General features: G+C 45.5%; 1 long non-coding RNA gene across 1 annotated transcript; it reads left to right on the forward strand.

Moving 5' to 3' along the window:
* The first annotated feature begins 8,875 nt into the window (after positions 1–8,875).
* Positions 8,876–17,282, forward strand: LOC129015424 (uncharacterized). The gene is made up of 4 exons (XR_008494583.2): positions 8,876–9,389; positions 13,088–13,303; positions 15,347–15,468; positions 16,815–17,282. It is a non-coding gene; the product is annotated as an uncharacterized LOC129015424 (long non-coding RNA).
* Positions 17,283–18,054: the final 772 nt, after the last annotated feature.

An 18,054-nucleotide genomic window follows, 5' to 3' on the forward strand; every position in this document is an offset into this window, starting at 1 on the left:
TGTGAGTGTACTGTTGGCTTTTCCAAATCAGTGGGTCTGACCTGAGGTCTGTGATGTGACCGTTTTCCTCACCTGCTCAACCATTATCCGCGTGGACTCCATCACGTTCGTTTGTGGTCATTCGCAGAGTGGCCCAGTGAGGGCCTCGCTGTATGAGAGTCGGCTACGGAATTTAGGAGAAACAGGAGTTTCTTGGCTCTCATGCTGAGCTTGTTGGTCTAAGCTTATGAGTCACTGGATTAGCATCCATATGGGAAGGGAAATTAACATGGAGTCATTTATACAGGCACTAAATTGAATCCTGCCTACCGGAGGCAAGAACGTGATTTATCTTCCATAAGCCTTATCCTCTTCCTCCTTATTCCTCAGTCCTTATGGATTTGCTTATGTATGACAATTCCAAGGAATCTTGGAAGAGTAGGTTACTAAAGTTTCCACGACTGTTAAGTATATTCTGAGGCAGTAAACAACTTTTTAGGTACTCGGCCTTTCACTGGTTGTGAATTGGTATGCATCCGCAGTAGTAAGTTAACAGATTCACTGCAGTGCAGGAATGTTCTTGCATGCAAAAGACTCAACTGCTTTCAAAGATAATGTGGGTGCTAGATGCAGTGGTTCACATCTGTAACCCTGTTGGGGTGACCAGACCCAGCACCAGGTCGTGGGGGTGATGAAGTCCGGTGGAGTCAAAGGATTGAGAAAAAGACAGTTTGAGAGAGAAGTAGGACCAGCGGACCATCGCAATCATGGAGGCTGTGAAGGCTCTGAGCTCTGGGAGCCCACGCTATTTATTGGTAATCCAACAAAGAAACAGATGGTGAGAATGTGGAGGTCAAAAGGGCACCTTGCATTAAGCATGTGATTTACAGCTGTGATGGCTTAGCATTTGCTCTGCTACTTGAGATAATGGAGAGCAAGTTCTTCTAACTCAAGTTACAGTCGATCCTGGGAGAGCAAGGAGCCAGCAAGTCTAGACACATTCCAGAGCCACAGGCCCTGGATTCTATCCAAGCCACGAGGGATTTTATGCCCTGGGCTTAGATTATGGTGCGTCAGGGTTGCCTTCCACCCTTTAGCACAGAGCTTGGTGTTCCAAAGACCACAAGGGGTTTTAGACCCTTGACCCCGGACATGTTCCAAGACTCTTTTACATTATGTCAGAATGCAAGCCCTGCCTCAGCTTCTCCCAGCACTCAGCTTTTCCCAACATAATTCCAGCACTTTGGAACGCTGGGTGGGTTGCTTGAGCCCAGGAGTTCGAGACCATCCTGGGCAATATGGCAAAACCCCATCTCTACCAAAAATAAGCTGGGTGTGGTGGAACATGCCTGTGGTCCCAGCTACTTGGGAGGCTGAGGTAGGAGGATTGCTTGAACCTGGGAGGTAGAGGCTGCAATGGGCCATGATCACAATCCTGCACTCCAGCCTGGGCAACAGAGATAGACAATCCCTGGCCTGCTGCCCCTTCCCTGGCCCAGTCTCAAAAAAAATGAGGCTGGGCGTGGTGGCTCACATCTGTAATCCCACCCAAGGCTGGCAGATCACTTGAGGCCAGTAGTTCTGAGACCAGCCTGGCTTACGTGGTGAAACCCCATCTCTACTAAAAATACAAAAACTAGCCAGGCATGGTGGGAGGCGCCTGTAATCCCAGCTACTTGGGAGGCTGAAGCAGGAGAATCACTTTAACCCGGGAGGTGGAGGTTGCAGTGAGCTGAGATCACACCACTGCACTCCAGCCTGGGCGGCAGAGAAAAACTGAAAAAAAAATAAAAAAGAAAATATACGTAGCTCTCCCTGAAGTTAGAGGAGTCTAGACTGCTCTTGCTTTTTTTTTTTTGGTAGGTGGGGTAGCGGGCAGTGGGGGAGATGGTCTTACTCTGTTTCCCAGGCTGGAGTGCACTGGTGCCATCATAGCTCCAGCCTCAATCTCCTGGGCTCAAGGCGATCTTCCCACCTCAGCCTCCCAAGTAGCTCAGACTACAGGGGCATGCCATCACAGCTGGCCAATTTTTACATCTTGCGTAAAGATGGGTTTTCCCTATGTTCCCTAGGCTGGCCTCGAACTCCTGGGCTCAAGTCCTCCTGCCTCAGCCTCCCAAAATGTTCAGATTACAGGCGTGAGGCACTATGCCCAACCTGTTTTTGCATTTTAGTAACACAAGTTGTAATGTTAACTTTTTAAATTATGAAAGCCTCTAAAATATAAAATTATTTGTAGCCCCACTGTCCTTTCGGGCTTCTATAAATGAATATACATCTAAAATGTGGGGGTTTAGCTTAATTGATTGTTTTCCATAGAAACTAGGTTTTATGGAAAGATGGTTAGATAGACTTGTTTCACTTAAAGGTCTGATTTGTGTAGGACAAACCCACATACATAATCGTGCCAGTCTGTTCTCTGCATGACATAATTTTCCAGCAATAGCTGTGTGGTTTTTGTAATCCTATCGTCTAGCCAGTTCAAGATTTTGCAACACTGTGTGATTCTTTGCCCCGTAGTTCAGTCTTGTTGAACATGACACAGGTGTTTACCTTCCTGTTCTTGCATCTAGTTTCATTCTAATAATGTTCTCTGTTGAAAAAGCTGGCTTCAATTTATTGAGCAAGATGCTGGTATTATCATCTAACATAAAACCTATCTTATAATAAAGTGTTGACAAATGTAATGAGTACTGTACTGAAAGTGAAAAACAATGGTGGTGTGTATATGGTTTGTACTGATTATGTATCACTTTTATACCATCATAAAGTTGAAAAATCATAAAGTTGAATCATCGTAAGATGGGTACGTTCTGTACTAGGTTTCCAAGGCTTCAGAAGTGTTGCATACACATTCCTAGCCAGCTGATAGTGCTAGGAGCCGATAGTAGTCTCCCCCGGGGAGACCAGAGGAGGACCAGAAATCTCTACTATGGTATATGATGTTCTCATGGGCCAAGTATGAGGCTGATATTTCATTGTTGGCACTGGGTTCCTGGAATCCATCCTCTTCACCAGGGAGATTTAATGAACCAAATGAGATCTGATGGGAGAAATTTGAGTGTAACATTTTTGTTCTGAAGGAAGTAATTGAGTTTTAGTTTGTTTTTTTAGGAATCGTAATAATTAAAATTTCATTTTAAATGCTATGAATGTATTTAAGTCAATCCAGCTGTATAATAAACATCACATTGTGGCTGGGCTGGGTGGCCTGTAATCCCAGCACTTTGGGAGGCTGAAGTGGGCAGATCACCTGAGGTCGGGAGTTCGAAACCAGCCTGGCCAACATGGCAAAACCTTGTCTCTACTAAAAATACAAAAATTAGCTGATATGGTAGCGGGCATCTGTAATCCCAGCTACTCAAGAGGCTGAGGCAGGATCCGTCTCAAAAAAAAAAAAAAAGTCCAGGCGCGGTGGCTCACACCTGTAATCCCAGCACTTTGAGAGGCCAAGGCGGGTGGATCACGACATCAGGAGATCGAGACCATCCTGGCCAACACGGTGAAACCCTATCTGTACTAAAAATACAAAAAATTAGCTGGGCGTGGCAGCATGCACCTGTAGTCCCAGCTATTCGGGAGGCTGAGGCAGAAGAATGGCGTGAACCTGGGAGGTGGAGCTTGCAGTGAGCCGAGATCGCGCCACTGCACTCCACGCTGGGTGACAGAGCAAGACTCCGTCTCAAAATATATATATATATATATATATATATATATATATATATATATATATGATCACATTGTATTTCAGTCTCCTTGAGAAATACTAAAATGAGGGTACCAAGAAGTTGCTGTACTTTCCGTATACGGGTGTTTAAGAGCCAAGAAATCTTGCCATTTAGTTAAATATTTGAAAGTTCTGCACTCCCTACATTTTTTTTTCTGAAATTGTTGCGGTATTTCTTGCCTACAGATAGTATTAATATTCAAAAACCAAGATTCCCAATTTGGACTTCACGAGCCATGAGAAACCTTCATCAATCCTTGGATCCTAAGGAAATTAGTGCAACTGATCAAAGACCATGAATAAAATGTGTTTATGGGGATTATTATTTCAGTATAGTGGTCCTGGAGAGAAAAAATGGCAAATTATTTAGGTGGTTCTACTTAACCCCAGATTATAACATAGCAGTCCAACACTTAAAATGATTAATATCTCCTGTTTATATAATTCTGCTGGGTCATTTTCTTATTTTCTTTTCTTTTTTTTTTTTTTGAGATGGAGTCTTGCTCTTGTCACCCAGGCTGGAGTACAGTGGTGCAATCTCAGCTCACTGCAACCTCCGCCTCCTGGGTTGAAGCGATTCTCGTTCCTCAGCCTCCTGAGTAGTTGGGATTACAGGCACACACCACCACGCCTGGCTAATTTTTGTATTTTTAGTAGCGACGGGGTTTCACCATGTTAGGCTTGTCTAGAACTCCCGACCTCAGGCGATCTGCCCGCCTCAGCCTCCCACAGTGCTGGGATTACAGGCGTGAGCCACAACATCTGACCAGTTGCTACACTTTTAAACTTAGATTGTGCCTTTTGGGGGACGTGGTGATGGAAATCATGAGAAGGCTGGCAAATCTTCTCCAAGCCGCCCCTTTTCTACTGAATGGAGCAATGGACCTCAGAAACAGAAATGAAAGAAAGTGGCTGGAGGTGGTGGCTGACGCCTGTAATCCCAATACTTAGGGAGGCAGAGGTGGGGAGATCACCTGAGGTCAGGAGTTCGAGACCAGCCTGGCCAACATGGCGAAACCCCATCTCTACTAAAAACACAAGAATTAGCCAGGCCTGGTTGTGCATGCCTGTAGTCCCAGCTACTCAGGAGGCTGAGGCAGAAGAATCACTTGTGTCTGGGAGGCAGAGGTTGCAGTGAGCCAAGATCGCACTACTGAACTCCAGCCTGGACGACACAGCAAGATTCCATCTCAAAAAAAAAAAAAAAAAAAAGAAATGCAATAAAATGTAACTAACTGTACCCAGCAAAACAAGACCAAGCAGCAGAGGTAGTAGAGGGCTGGGCATGGTGGCTTATGCCTGTAATCCCCACACTTCGGGAGATCGAGGCAGGAAGATCGCTTGAGCCCAGTTTGAGAACAGCCTAGGCAACATAGCAAGCCCTTGTCTCTACAAATAACTAAAATACTGGCCGGGCAATCAGGCACAGTGGGTCACACCTGTACTCCCAGCACTTTGGGAGGCCGAGGTGGGCAGATCACTTGAGGTCAGGAGTTCGAGATCAGCCTGACTAATATGGTGAAACCCCATCTCTACTAAAAATACAAAAATTTGCCAGGCATAGTGGTGTGTGCCTGTAATCCCAGCTACTTGAGAGGCTGACACAGGAGAATCGCTTGAACCCAGAAGGCAGAGGTTGCAGTGAGCCGAGATCGCGCCACTGCACTCCAGCCTGGGCAACAGAGTGAGACTCCGTCTCAAAAAAAAAAAAAAAAAAGGAAAAGAAAAGAAAAAGAAAGGATCACATTGTATTTCAGTCTCCTTGAAAATATGAAAATGAGGGTACCAAGAAGTTGCTAAGTGTCATCCTATTCCTAACACCTGGCCAAGAAACCCTTGCTCTATTTTCCATATATGGGTATTTAAGAGCGAAGAATGCTTGCCATTTAGTTAAATATTTGAAAGTTCTGCACTCCCTACATTTTTTTTTCTGAAATTGTTACGAATTTTTCTTGTCTACAGATAGTATTAATATTCAAATACCAAGATTCCCAATTTGGACTCCATGAGCCATGAGAAACCTTCATCAACCCTTGGATCCTAGGGAAATTAGTGCAACTGATCGAAGACCATGAATAAAATTTTGGTTATGAGGATCATTTCAGTATAGTGGTCCTGGAGAGAAAAAATGGCAAATTATTTAGGTGGTTCTACTTAACCCCAGATTATAACATTGCAGTCCATCACTTAAAATGATTAATATCTGCTGGGCACGGTGGCTCACACCTGTAATCCCAGCACTTTGGGAGGCCAAGACAGGTGGATCACAAGGTCAGGAGTTTGAGACCATCCTGGCCAATATGGTGAAACCCCGTAAAAACACAAAAATTAGCCAGGTGTGGTGGCACGCGCCTGTTGTCCCAGCTACTCGGGAGGCTGAGGCAGAAGAATTGCTTGAACACAGGAGGCGGAGGTTGCAGTGAGCCGAGATCGTGCCACTGCACTTCAGCCTGGGTGACAGAGCGAGACTCCATCTGAAAAAAAAAAAAGGAAAGAAAAATAAATAAATAAAAGATTAGTATCACCTGTTTATATAACTCAGCTGGGTCGTTTTCTTTTTTCTTTTTTTTTTTTTTTGAGATGGAGTCTTGCTCTTGTCAACCATGCTGGAGTACAATGGTGTGATCTCGGCTCACTGTAACCTCCACCTCCTGGGTTCAAGTGATTCTCCTGCCTCAGCCTCCTGAGTAGCTGGGATTACAGGCGCACACTACCATGCCCGGCTAATTTTTGTATTTTTAGTAGAGACGGGGTTTCACCATGTTGGCCAGGCTTGTCTAGAACTCCTGACCTCAGGCGATCTGCCTGCCTCAGCCTCCCAGTGCTGGGATTACAGGAGTGAGCCACCACACCTGACCAGTTGCTATACTTGTGCATTTTGGGGGACGTGGTGATAGAAATCATGGGAAGGTTGGCAAATCCTCTCCAAGCCGCCCCTTTTCTACTGAATGGAGCAATGGACCTCAGAAACAGAAACGAAAGAAAGTGGCTGGAAGTGGTGGCTGACAACTGTAATCCCAGTACTTAGGGAAGCAGAAGTGGGGAGATCACCTGAGGTCAGGAGTCCGAGACCAGCCTGGCCAACATGGCGAAACCCCATCTCTACTAAAATACAAGAATTAGCCGGGCCTGGTTGTGCACACCTGTAGTCCCAGCTACTCAGGAGGCTGAGGCGGGAGAATCGCTTGAGTCAGGGAGGTGGAGGTTGCAGTGAGCCAAGATCACGCCACTGAACTCACTAAACTCCAGCCTGGACGACAGAGCAAGACTCCGTCTAAAAAAAAAAAAGAAAAGAAATGAAATAAAATAAAATGTAACTAACTATACCCAGCAAAACAAGGACCATTCAAGCCGACCTTAAGAGCTAGTAGAGGGCTGGGCACGGTGGCTCATGCCTGTAATCCCAGCACTTCGGGAGATCGAGGCAGGAAGATCACTTGAATTCAGAAGCTTGAGAACAGCCTAGGCAACATAGCAGGCCCTTGTCTCTACAAGTAACTAAAAAACTGGCTGGGCAACTAGGCACAGTGGGTCACACCTGTACCCCCAGCACTTTGGGAGGCCGAGGTGGGCAGATCACTTGAGGTCAGGAGTTCAAGATCAGCCTGATTAGCTGGGCGCGGTGGCTCACGCCTGTAATCCCAGCACTTTGGGAGGCCAAGGCTGGCAGATCAGCTGACGTCGGGAGTTCGTGACCAGCCTGACCAACACGGAGAAACCCTGTCTCTACTAAAAATACAAAATAAGCCGGGTGTGGTAATGCATGCCTATAATCTCAGCTACTTGGGAGGCTGAGGCAGGAGAATCACTTGAACCTGGGAGGTGGAGGTTGCGGTGAGCTGAGATCGCGCCATTGCACTCCAGCCCGGGCAACAAGAGCAAAACTCTATCTCAAAAAAAAAAAAAAAAAAAAAAAATTAGCTGGGCATGGTGGTGCACACTTGTAGTCCCAGCTACTTTGGGAGCCTGAGACAGGAGAATTGCTTGAACCCAGGAGGTGGAGGTTGCAGTGAGCCGAGAAGGTGCCACTGCACTCCAGCCGGGGAGATAGAGGGAGATTCCATCTAAAAAAAAAAAAAATTGAGTATCTCATTATGTTGTCCAGTTTGAACTCCCGGCCACTAGTGATCCTCCCACCTCAGCCTGCCAACGTACTAGGATTATAGGCATAAGCTACTGTGCCTGGCCAGTGCTTATTTTTTATCTCCAAAATGAGATTAGTATCACAAAATATTTTCATGCCTTCTGCACCCTTTAGTCTGTAAATAAAACCTGTAAATAATAATAATACACATAGTTCCACTTCCAAGCATAAGCACAGTTAATATTTAATCTCTTGATTTTTTTACAGTATTTTTTATTATACTTTAAGTTTTAGGGTACATGTGCACAATGTGCAGGTTAGTTACATACGTATACATGTGCCATGCTGGTGTGCTGCACCCATTAACTCGTCATTTAGCATTAGGTATATCTCCTAATGCTATCCCTCCCACCTCCCCCCACCCCACAACAGTCCCCGATTTTTTTACAGTATCAGTATTTTTTTCCTGTGCTTATTTTTCCTCTTTTTTTTTTTTTTTTTTTTTGAGACAGAGTCTCGCTGGGTGGCCCAGGCTGGAGTGCAGAGGCGCAATGTCAGCTCTCAGCTCACTGCAAGCTCCGCCTCCCGGGTTCACGCCATTCGCCTGCCTCAGCCTCCCGAGTAGGTGGGACTGCAGGCGCCCACCACCACACCCGGCTAATTTTTTGTATTTTTAGTAGAGATGGGGTTTCACCATTTTAGCCAGGATGGTCTCGATCTCCTGACCTAGTGATCCACCCGCCTCGGCCTCCCAAAGTGCTGGGATTACACGCGTGAGCCACTGCGCCTGGCTCCTGTGCTTATTTTTCTCCCTTTGTTTCCTTCTGATCTATATTTTCCAAGATTCCTTCAATGATATGATTTTGTAGTGAACAAATGCCAGCCCTCCTTCAACTCATCCCTCTGAAATGTCTATTATTGAGAGCATGATAAAAATATTTAAAGATCTCTGGTGGGGGCAGGTGGTATTTCTGAAAAATGCACACTCCTGGTCCCACTGCAGACCTGCTTAACTGGAATTACTGTATACATGCGGGACTTAGGAATCTGTGTTTTGACCAAGAGGCCAGGTGATTCTTCTGCTCAGTTAGTGCTGGGAAACAGTGCTATGAAGGATACAGTGGCTAGAAGTCATCCTGTCGTCCTGCCTCACAGTAACATCGTTACCAAATTCTCAGCAGGTGAACCAAATGAAATGGTCAACTGAAAGCCAACCAGGGTAAAACAGATCTTTTATTTCTTCTTGTTGTTGTTGTTTTTTTTTTTTTTATGTGGGGACATTCAAGTGAACTGCTATATGCATTTGCCCCCAGTCTCTCCTTGTGAGAAGTGAATTTCTTCAACGTTTATAGACCTGAGGTGTTACATTATTGGATGAATTAAGAAAACAATCTAACCTGATGTGTGAAAATTTCTGCTTGTGAGAATCCGTGTTATTTCAATTATCCAATCAAGAGCCTAATTCGTATAAAAGAAACACAGCAGTTCGTTGCTCATCTTTGTATCTAAGGACGGTTTGTCTTGACGGAAGGCATCTGGCTGTTTTGGGGAAAACTATTGCCGACCTTATTTTGACTAAAAAGTTGCCTGCCGTACCAGGTGAGAGAAGCTATCATTTCTTTTATAAAACTTTCAGCTTGCTTTTTGTTAAGTGTGTTTGAAAGTCACTTAAAAGGCTGTCTTAAATATAAATATTGTTAGTCGGGCTGGATATCTTTTTTATATTAAGTTATGATTTATATTTCTTCAGAGATCTAGTCTCTTGTTGATCTCCCTTGACTATTTTTCTGTTAGGCAGTTGGATTTCTCTTTTTTTCTTTCTTTTTATTTTCTCTTTTTTTTTTTTTTGAGACAGGGTCTCTGTTGCTCAGGCTAAAGTGCAGTGGCATAATCTCAGCTCACTGCCTCCTGAGTAGCTGGGGTTACAGGTGCGTGCTACCACGCTCGGCTAATTTTTGTATTTTTAGTGGAGATGGGATTTCACCATGTTGGCCAGCCTGGCTTTGAACTCTTGACCTCAAGTGATCTACCCACCTTGGCCTCCCAAAGGGTTAGCACTACAGACGTGAGCTACTGTGCTTGGCTTTTAAAAAATTTTTAGACTTTTAGTGGAGACAGGGGTCTCAGTCTCACCATGTTGCCCAGGCTGATCTCTTTTTTTTTTTTTTTTTTTTTTTTTTCAGACAGAGTCTTGCTCTGTCGTCCAGGCTGGAGTGCAGTGGTGTGATCTTGGCTCACTGCAAGCTCTGCCTCCCAGGTTCACGCCATTCTCCTGCCTCAGCCTCCCGAGTAGCTGGGACTACAGGCGCCCGCCACCAAGCCCGGCTAATTTTTTGTATTTTTAGTAGAGACGGGGTTTCACCGTGTTAGCCAGGATGGTCTCGATCTCCTGACCTTGTGATCCACCCGCCTCGGCCTCCCAAAGTGCTGGGATTACAGGTATGAACCGCCGTGTCCGGCCTACCCAGGCTAATCTCAAAATCCTGACCTCAAGGGATCCTCCCGCCTCAGCCTCCCAAAGTGCTGGGGTTATAGGTGTAAGCTGCTGTGCCTGGCCGTAAACTGGTTCTTGAAAAAAGTGGCAGATCAATACGCCCCTGCAAAGCAGGGGCAAAAAACAAACATTTGCCATTTAATAACGTAGGCAGGAAAGATAAGCTAAAAAAAAAAATCAAAGAGAATTATTCCTATTTCATACCAACATTCTTTTTTTTTTTTTTTGAGACGGAGCCTCACTCTGTCGACCAGGCTGGAGTGCAGTGGCGCGATCTCAGCTCACCGCAAGCTCCGCCTCCCGGGTTCACGCCATTCTCCTGCCTCAGCCTCCCGACTAGCTGGGATTACAGGCGCCCGCCACCACGCCAGGCTAATTTTTATGTGTTTTTAGTAGAGACGGGGTTTCACCATGTTAGCCAGGATGGTCTCGATCTCCTGACCTCGTGATCCCTTGGCCTCCCAAAGTGTTGGGATTACAGGCGTGAGCCACCACGACCGGCCCATACCAACATTCTTAAGTCTAGATAATGGGAACTAATAAGTTCCCAAAACTGGATGAAGAGACAAAAACCTAAAAACTGGAAGAGAAAAGACAGATTCAACTTAATAATATTGTGGGCCAGGTGCGCTGCCTCATGTCTATAGTCGTAGCACTTTGGAAGGCTGATGTGGGTGGATCCCCTGAGCTCAGACCAGCCTGGGTAACATGGCAAACCCCGTCTCTACTAAAAATAAAAAAATTAGCTGGGCAAGGTGGCTTAGTCTCAGTCACTCTGGAGGCTGAGGGAGGAGGATCACTTGAGTGTGGAAGGTGGAAAGGAAGTTGCAGTGGGCCGAGACCACACCAATGCACTCCCAGCCTGGATAACAAAGCAAGCAAGATCCTATCTCGAAAAATAAAATAATATCATGCATACTAATCTTGAGTTGTTGCCATTATAATTCATAGCTTCCCAATTCATTCTGCGAAAGCAATGTTTTCAATACTCAAACCTAGTAGTTTTCTTCGCCAGAAAAACTCCTATCACCTGGTCTTAAGATAAATGTAAGACACCACGTACTGCTTAACCAGGATAATAACAACTTAGGAGAGCTTATCTGAGGAATGTAAGGATGGCTAAACATTAGGGAATCAGAAACAAAATTGTTAGTAAACTAAAGAACCCAGCATAGTTAGCCACAAATGCTGAGAAAATTCAGCTACAAAACTTACCAGCAATTTAGGGCTAAAACATCATATGAAATTGCAAATTAATAAAATGGTGCCATTAATGGTGAGTTCAAGCCTAAAAGGCCAAAACCATTAGTATTTCATTCTTTTCATTAGTGTTTTTTTTTTGTTCCTACATACCATAAAATTTTGTGACAAACTCTGTTCCACCTAGTATTTAACCTGACACCTAAAATGTTTAGTGTATAGAGTTGCAAAGACATAATTACTTGCCATTGTGTAAATAGTGATCTTTGAAACTAAAACTATTCCATTCTCAAATACATCTATTGGACTCTAAATACCTAAGGGAGTTGATCGTCACCATCACCCACTTAAAGAAAACACCTCGGCCAGGTGTGGTGGCTCACACCTGTAATCTCAGCAGTTTAGGAGGACGAGGCAGGAGGATTGCCTGGCCCTAGAAGTTTGAGACCAGCTTGGGCAACAAGGTGAAACCCCGTCTCTACAAAAACATACAAAAAAAATAAGCCATGGGTGGTGGCAGACGCCTGTAGTCCCAGCTACTTGGGAGGCTGAGGTGGGAGGATCACTTGAGCCTGGGAGGCAGCAGTTGCAGTGAACTGAGATTGCACCACTGCACTCCAGCCTGGGGAACAGAGCAAGACCCTGTCTCAAAAACAAAACAAAACAAAAAAACCGGTTGGGCACGGTGGCTCACGCCTGTAATCTCAGCACTTTGGAAGGCTGAGGCGGGCAGATCACGAGGTCAAGAGATCAAGACCATCCTGGCCAACATGGTGAAACCCTGTCTCTACTAAAAATACAAAAATTACCCAGGCGTGGTGGCACATGCCTGTACTCCTAGCTACTTGGGAGGTTGAGGCAGGAGAATCACTTGAACCCAGGAGGTAGAGACTGCAGTGAGCTGAGATCACACCACTGCACTCCATACTGGCGACAGAGCGAGACTCCATCTCAAAAAAAAAAAAAAAAATAAGCAAGGTTTTACCATTTTTTCTCTTTGATTTTTTTTTTCCATTCCAGTTGTCCCCATGATTTTATATTAATGTAGTATTATTTTATTTTATTTTTTTTGAGACAGAGTTTTACTCTTGTTGCCCAAGCTAGAATGCAGTGGTGTGATCTCGGCTCACTGTAACTTCTGCCTCCCGGGTTCAAGCGATTCTCCTGCCTCAGCCTCCCGAGTAGCTGGGACTACAGGCGTGCGCCACCATGCCTGGCTATTTTTATTTTTGTATTTTTAGTAGAAATGGGGTTTCACCATGTTGGACAGGATGGTCTCAAACTCCTCACTTCAGGTGATCCGCCCACCTTGGCCTCCCAAAGTGCTGGGATTACAGGCATCAGCCACCACGCCCGGCCATTAATGTATTATCTTTATGCTTAGCTTTCATTCAGTATTCATTTACTGCTTGAAAAACCTAAGACTTCATACTTTGTTGGGCAGAGTTACTCTTACCACTTATCTCTTCAGGAAAGATAATAGAATAGTAGATGTTCTCAGGTTTTCACTTAGTAAATGACTTTTGCCAGTGGGTTAAGAAAAACAATTGATTTGGAAGTTGGCTATTAATCCGATTAATTAGAAGCCAAGCCTTTTTCGCAGGGGCTGTGATGTGTGGATAAAATGCCACACAACCATTTCTCAGTGAAAATCCCAACCAGAACTTGAGTTACGTTGGTGGCTATGGAGTTCTGCAATCCACAGCTGATGTTCTCTAATAACCAGTGACCTTGAGTGAACTCCTGTCCCCAAGGCAAGAGCAACCACAGCTGCAGGTAGCGTTTGGCAATCACTATCCCCACCCAAGCTTCTCCCTTGGTAAACTTTGTACCTACTGGGTCCTCATGCTGGTGGAAAAGAAAATACATTTCCTTCTAGTGACTGTCCCGTCTCCTTCAAGTCCATGTTCTTAATCTTTGACCTTGAATTTCATCACTTGTCACTTGTTTGTGTTTGCTTCTTCGGGATTTTTTTTTTTTTTTTTTTTGAGATAGAGTCTTGCCATGTTGCCCAAGCTGGAGTGCAATGGTGCAATCTCGGCTCACCACAACCTCTGCCTCCCGGGTTCAAGCAATTCTCCTGCCACAGCCTCCCAAGTAGCTGGGATTACAGGCATGTGCTGCCACGCCCAGCTAATTTTGTATTTTTAGTAGAGATGGGGTTTCTCAATATTGCTCAGGCTGGTCTTGAACTCCCGACCTCAGGTGATGCACCTGCCTTGGCCTTCCAAAGTGCTGGGATTACAGGCATGAGCCACTGCACCCAGCCATTTTCTTCTTTTTATTATTTTTATTTTTATTTTTTGAGATGAAGTCTCATTCTTGTCACCCAGGCTGGAGTGCAATGGTGCGATCTTGGCTCACTGCAACCTCTGCCTCCCGGGTTCAAGTGATTCTCCTGCCTCAGCCTCCCAAGTAGCTGGGATTACAGGCTCCTGCCACCGCGCCTGGCTAATTTTAGTATTTTTAGTAGAGACAGGGTTTCATCACGTTGGCCAGACTGGTCTCGAACCCCTGACCTCAGGCGATCCGCTCGCCTTGGCCTCCCAAAGTGCTGGGATTACAGGCGTGAGCCACTGTGCCCAGACTTTTTTTTAGAGTTGAGATGAGGCCTTGCTGTCTCCCTGGCTGGAGTGCAGTGGCACAATCAAGACTTACTGAAGCCTCAGCTCCCAGGGTATCTGGTACTACAGGCACGTGCCACCATGCGTGGCTAATTTTTTGTATTTTATTTTATTTATTTATTTATTTATTTTTTGTAGAGACAGGGTTTTGCCACGTTCCCCAGGCTAGTCTTGAACTCCTGGGCTCAAGCGATCCACCTGCCTTGGCCTCCCAAGTGTGAGGATTCATTTTCAGAAGTAGTCTTTTTGGATGTCTTGAGATAGCTTCATGAAATTTCACTTGTAAACCAGAAGTCTCAGAAGGTCTCAATCACTGTAGAGGTTTATTTTAGCCAACATTGAGGACATGCGCAGGAAATAGACAGAAGCCACAAGAGGATCTGGAGCCAGCACTTTTTCCAAAGAGGATTTAGAGAGCTTCAATATTTAAGGGGAAAAAGTGGGCAAGAGGGGAAAGGTGGAGAGAAAAAATGGGGAAGGATAGGGTAGCATTGTACTGAGGCTTTGAGCACTCACTCAATCCACGTTTTGCATGTGAAAAGGAAGGAGAAGAACAATCATGTATTTTTCTTGAAGTTGGGCAATCTGTACTTGACCTGTACATAAACATAGAAATCAAATATGCGGCCGGGTGCAGTGGCTCACGCCTGTAATCCCAGCACTTTGGGAGGCCGAGGCGGGTGGATCACGAAGTCAGGAGATCGAGACCATCCAGGCCAACGTGGTGAAACCCCGTCTCTACTAAAAATACAAAAAATTAGCCGGGCAGGGTGGCAGGCGCCTGTAATCCCAGCTACTAGGGAGGCTGAGGCAGGAGAAGTGCTTGAACCCGGGAGGCAGAGGTCGCGGTGAGCTGAGATTGCACCATTGCACTCCAGCCTGGGCAAAAAGAGCGAAACTCTGTCTCAAAAAAAAAAAAAAAAAAAAAATCAAATATGCATGGGTCTCACGGTGGGTGGGTGGGCAATTTATAGTCTCTTTTTGTCTCCAACTATGAAGATAAGCTATTAATTTACATTGTCAGGGTAAGAAAGTCCCCATTGTGAGGCGTGTGGCCTTCTATCTTGTAGCTATGGTTTAGGAACAAAAGGAAAGGCAGATTTTGTTTTGTTTGTGTGACTCGATTTTCAAGCTTAACTTTTCCCCTAGGCATAGTGAGTTTGGGGCTGAGATTTTGTTTTCTTTTCACACTGTAAAGATATGTCTTTTTATTTCCTTTCTTTAAAAATTTGAGACAGGGTCTCATCCTGTCACTCTGGCTGGAATACAGTGGTGTAATCATAGCTCACTGCAGCCTCCATCTCCTGTGTTCAAGTGATTCTCCTGCTTCAGCTTCCCAAGTATCTGGGACTACAGGCATGTACTACCAGAACTGGATAATTTTGTTAAAATTTTTTATTTATTTTATTTTATTATTATTTTTTTGAGACAGAATATCGCTCTGTCACCCAGGCTGGAGTGCAGTGGTGCGATCTCGGCTCACTGCAAGCTCCGTCTCCCGGGTTCACGCCATTCTCCTGCCTCAGCCTCCCGAGTAGCTGGGACTACATGAGCCCGCCACCATGCTTGGCTAATTTTTATGTATTTTTAGTAGAGATGGGGTTTCACCATGTTAGCTAGGATGGTCTCTGTCTCCTGACCCTGTGATCCGCCCTCCTTGGCCTCCCAAAGTGCTGGGATTACAGGCATGAGCCACTGCACCCGCCTGTTTTCTTAAAATTTTTAGTAGAGGCAGGGTCTCACTATGTGGCCCAAGCTGGTCTTGAACTTCTGAGCTGAAGCAGTCCCCCCATCTTGGCCTCCAAAAATGTTGGGATTACCAACATTTTTGTGAGTGAGCCACCGCACCCAGCCAAAAGATGTATTTTAAACCATTAAGAACTCTGACCTCCTGAGAGTCTCCTCAGAGGGGAATTTGAGTACCTCTTAGAAGCCAGCCCTTTAAATTACCTTCAGGATATTAGACAGGGTGAAGGGAGTTCTGACTGAAAATGCATAGTAGGCCCAGGGTGGTGGCTTATGCCTGTAAACCCAGCATTTGGGGAGGCCAAGGTGGGCATATCACTTGAGGTCAGGAGTTCGAGACCAGCCTGGCCAACATGGTGAAACCCTGTCTCTACTAAAAATACAAAAATTAGCCAGCTATGGTGGCAGGCACCTGTAATCCCAGCTACTCGGGAGGCTGAGGCAGAACTGCTTGAACCCGGGAGATGGAGGTTGCAGTGAGCCAAGATTGCACCACTGCACTCCAGCCTGGGCGACAGAGTGAGACTCTGTCTCATTTAAAAAGAAAGAAAAAGGGCTGGGCACAGTGGGTCATGCCTGTAGTCCCAGCACTTTGGGAGGCCGAGGCAGGTGGATCATGAGGTCAAGAGATCGAGACCATCCTGGTCAACATGGTGAAACCCCGTCTCTACTAAAAATACAACAATTAGCTGGGTGTGGTGGCGCACGACTGTAGTCCCAGCTACTAGGGAGTCTGAGGCAGGTGAATCACTTGAACCTGGGAGGCAAAGCTTGAAGTGAGCCAAGATCGCGCCACGGCACTCCAGCCTGGCAACAGAGTGAGACTCCATCTTAAAAAAAAAAAAAAAGAAAAGAAAAAGAATGCATAGTAGATGCAATTCACAGAAAAGAAGAAAAGATTCTATTTACCCTTTTTGTATTTGAGCTTTCATAGACTTTTTCTTCCCTTAACCACCGCAGCAAAAAATCACCATGTACCAACCTATTCAAACTTATCCATGGATGAATCTATCCAGAAGACAGGAGTTCCGATGCTTGTCTTGCTCTGAATGTCTGCTTGTCACCTGCTTAGCATTATCGACTGTGATTCTGGGATTCGTTGTTGTTCTACAGGACCCCTCTGACTCTGTGGTTTTCTCTATTGGATTAACAATGATAGCCATAGGTGCTTTTTTTGTTGTCCTCACTGGAGTGACAGCCCTGTGTACGGTTACAGTCGACGAGAACTTGCAGAAAACCACGAGGCTAAGACTAGGAGTGATAAGAAAAAGCGGAAGTCTCCAAGGAACTACAGAGCCTTCCATGACTCACTCAGTCATCGCCAGCACCTCGCTGTAGCTGTACATTGAACCCTGGCATCTTCTTCTTTGGAACTAAGTCTCCTGAGCATTGTTTTTAAATAGAAATAAAATCTGGCTTTTAAAAAAACTCCTGTAATCCCAGCAGTTTGGGAGGCCAAGGTGGGTGGATCACGAGGTCAGGAGTTCGAGACCAGCCTTGCCAACATGGTGAAATGTCGTCTCTACTAAAAATAGAAAAATTAGCCAGGCGTGGTGGCAGCTGCCTATAATTCCAGCTACTCTGGAGGCTGAGGCAGGAGAATCACTTGAACCTGGGAGGCGGAGGTTGCAGTGAGCCGAGATTGTGCCACTGCATTCCAGCCTGGGTAACAGGGTGACACTGTCTCAAAAAAAAAAAAAAAACCCTTCTAATTTTGTAATGTTCTTATTCCCTAAAGCATAAGATTCTGTCTGCAGAAGGACCTTCAGGTCATAATAATGCCCCTCAAATTCATGCCATCTGGCTGGGCATAGTGTCACTCACCTGTAATGCCAGCACTGTGGGAGGCCAAGGTGAGTGGATCGCTTGAGCCCAGGAGTTTGAAACCAGTATAGGCAACATGGTGAAACCCTGTCTCTTAAAAGAAAAAAAAAAAAAAACAACAAAAATTAGCCTGGGCATAGTGGTGGATGTCTATAGTCCCAGCTACTTGGGAGGCTCAGGCAAGAGAATAGCTTGAGCCTAGGAGGCGGAGGTTGCAGTGAGCCAAGGTTGTGCCACTGCACTCCAGCCTGGATGACAAAATGAGACTGTTTTCCCCTCCCACTCAACAAAAAATTCCATGTCGTTGCCAGGCGCAGTGGCTCACGCCTGTAATCCCAGCACTTTGGGAGGCCGAGGCAGACGGATCACGAGGGCA

The sequence above is a fragment of the Pongo pygmaeus genome, chromosome 18 (assembly GCF_028885625.2).
Source record: "Pongo pygmaeus isolate AG05252 chromosome 18, NHGRI_mPonPyg2-v2.0_pri, whole genome shotgun sequence".
NCBI lineage: Eukaryota > Metazoa > Chordata > Mammalia > Primates > Hominidae > Pongo > Pongo pygmaeus.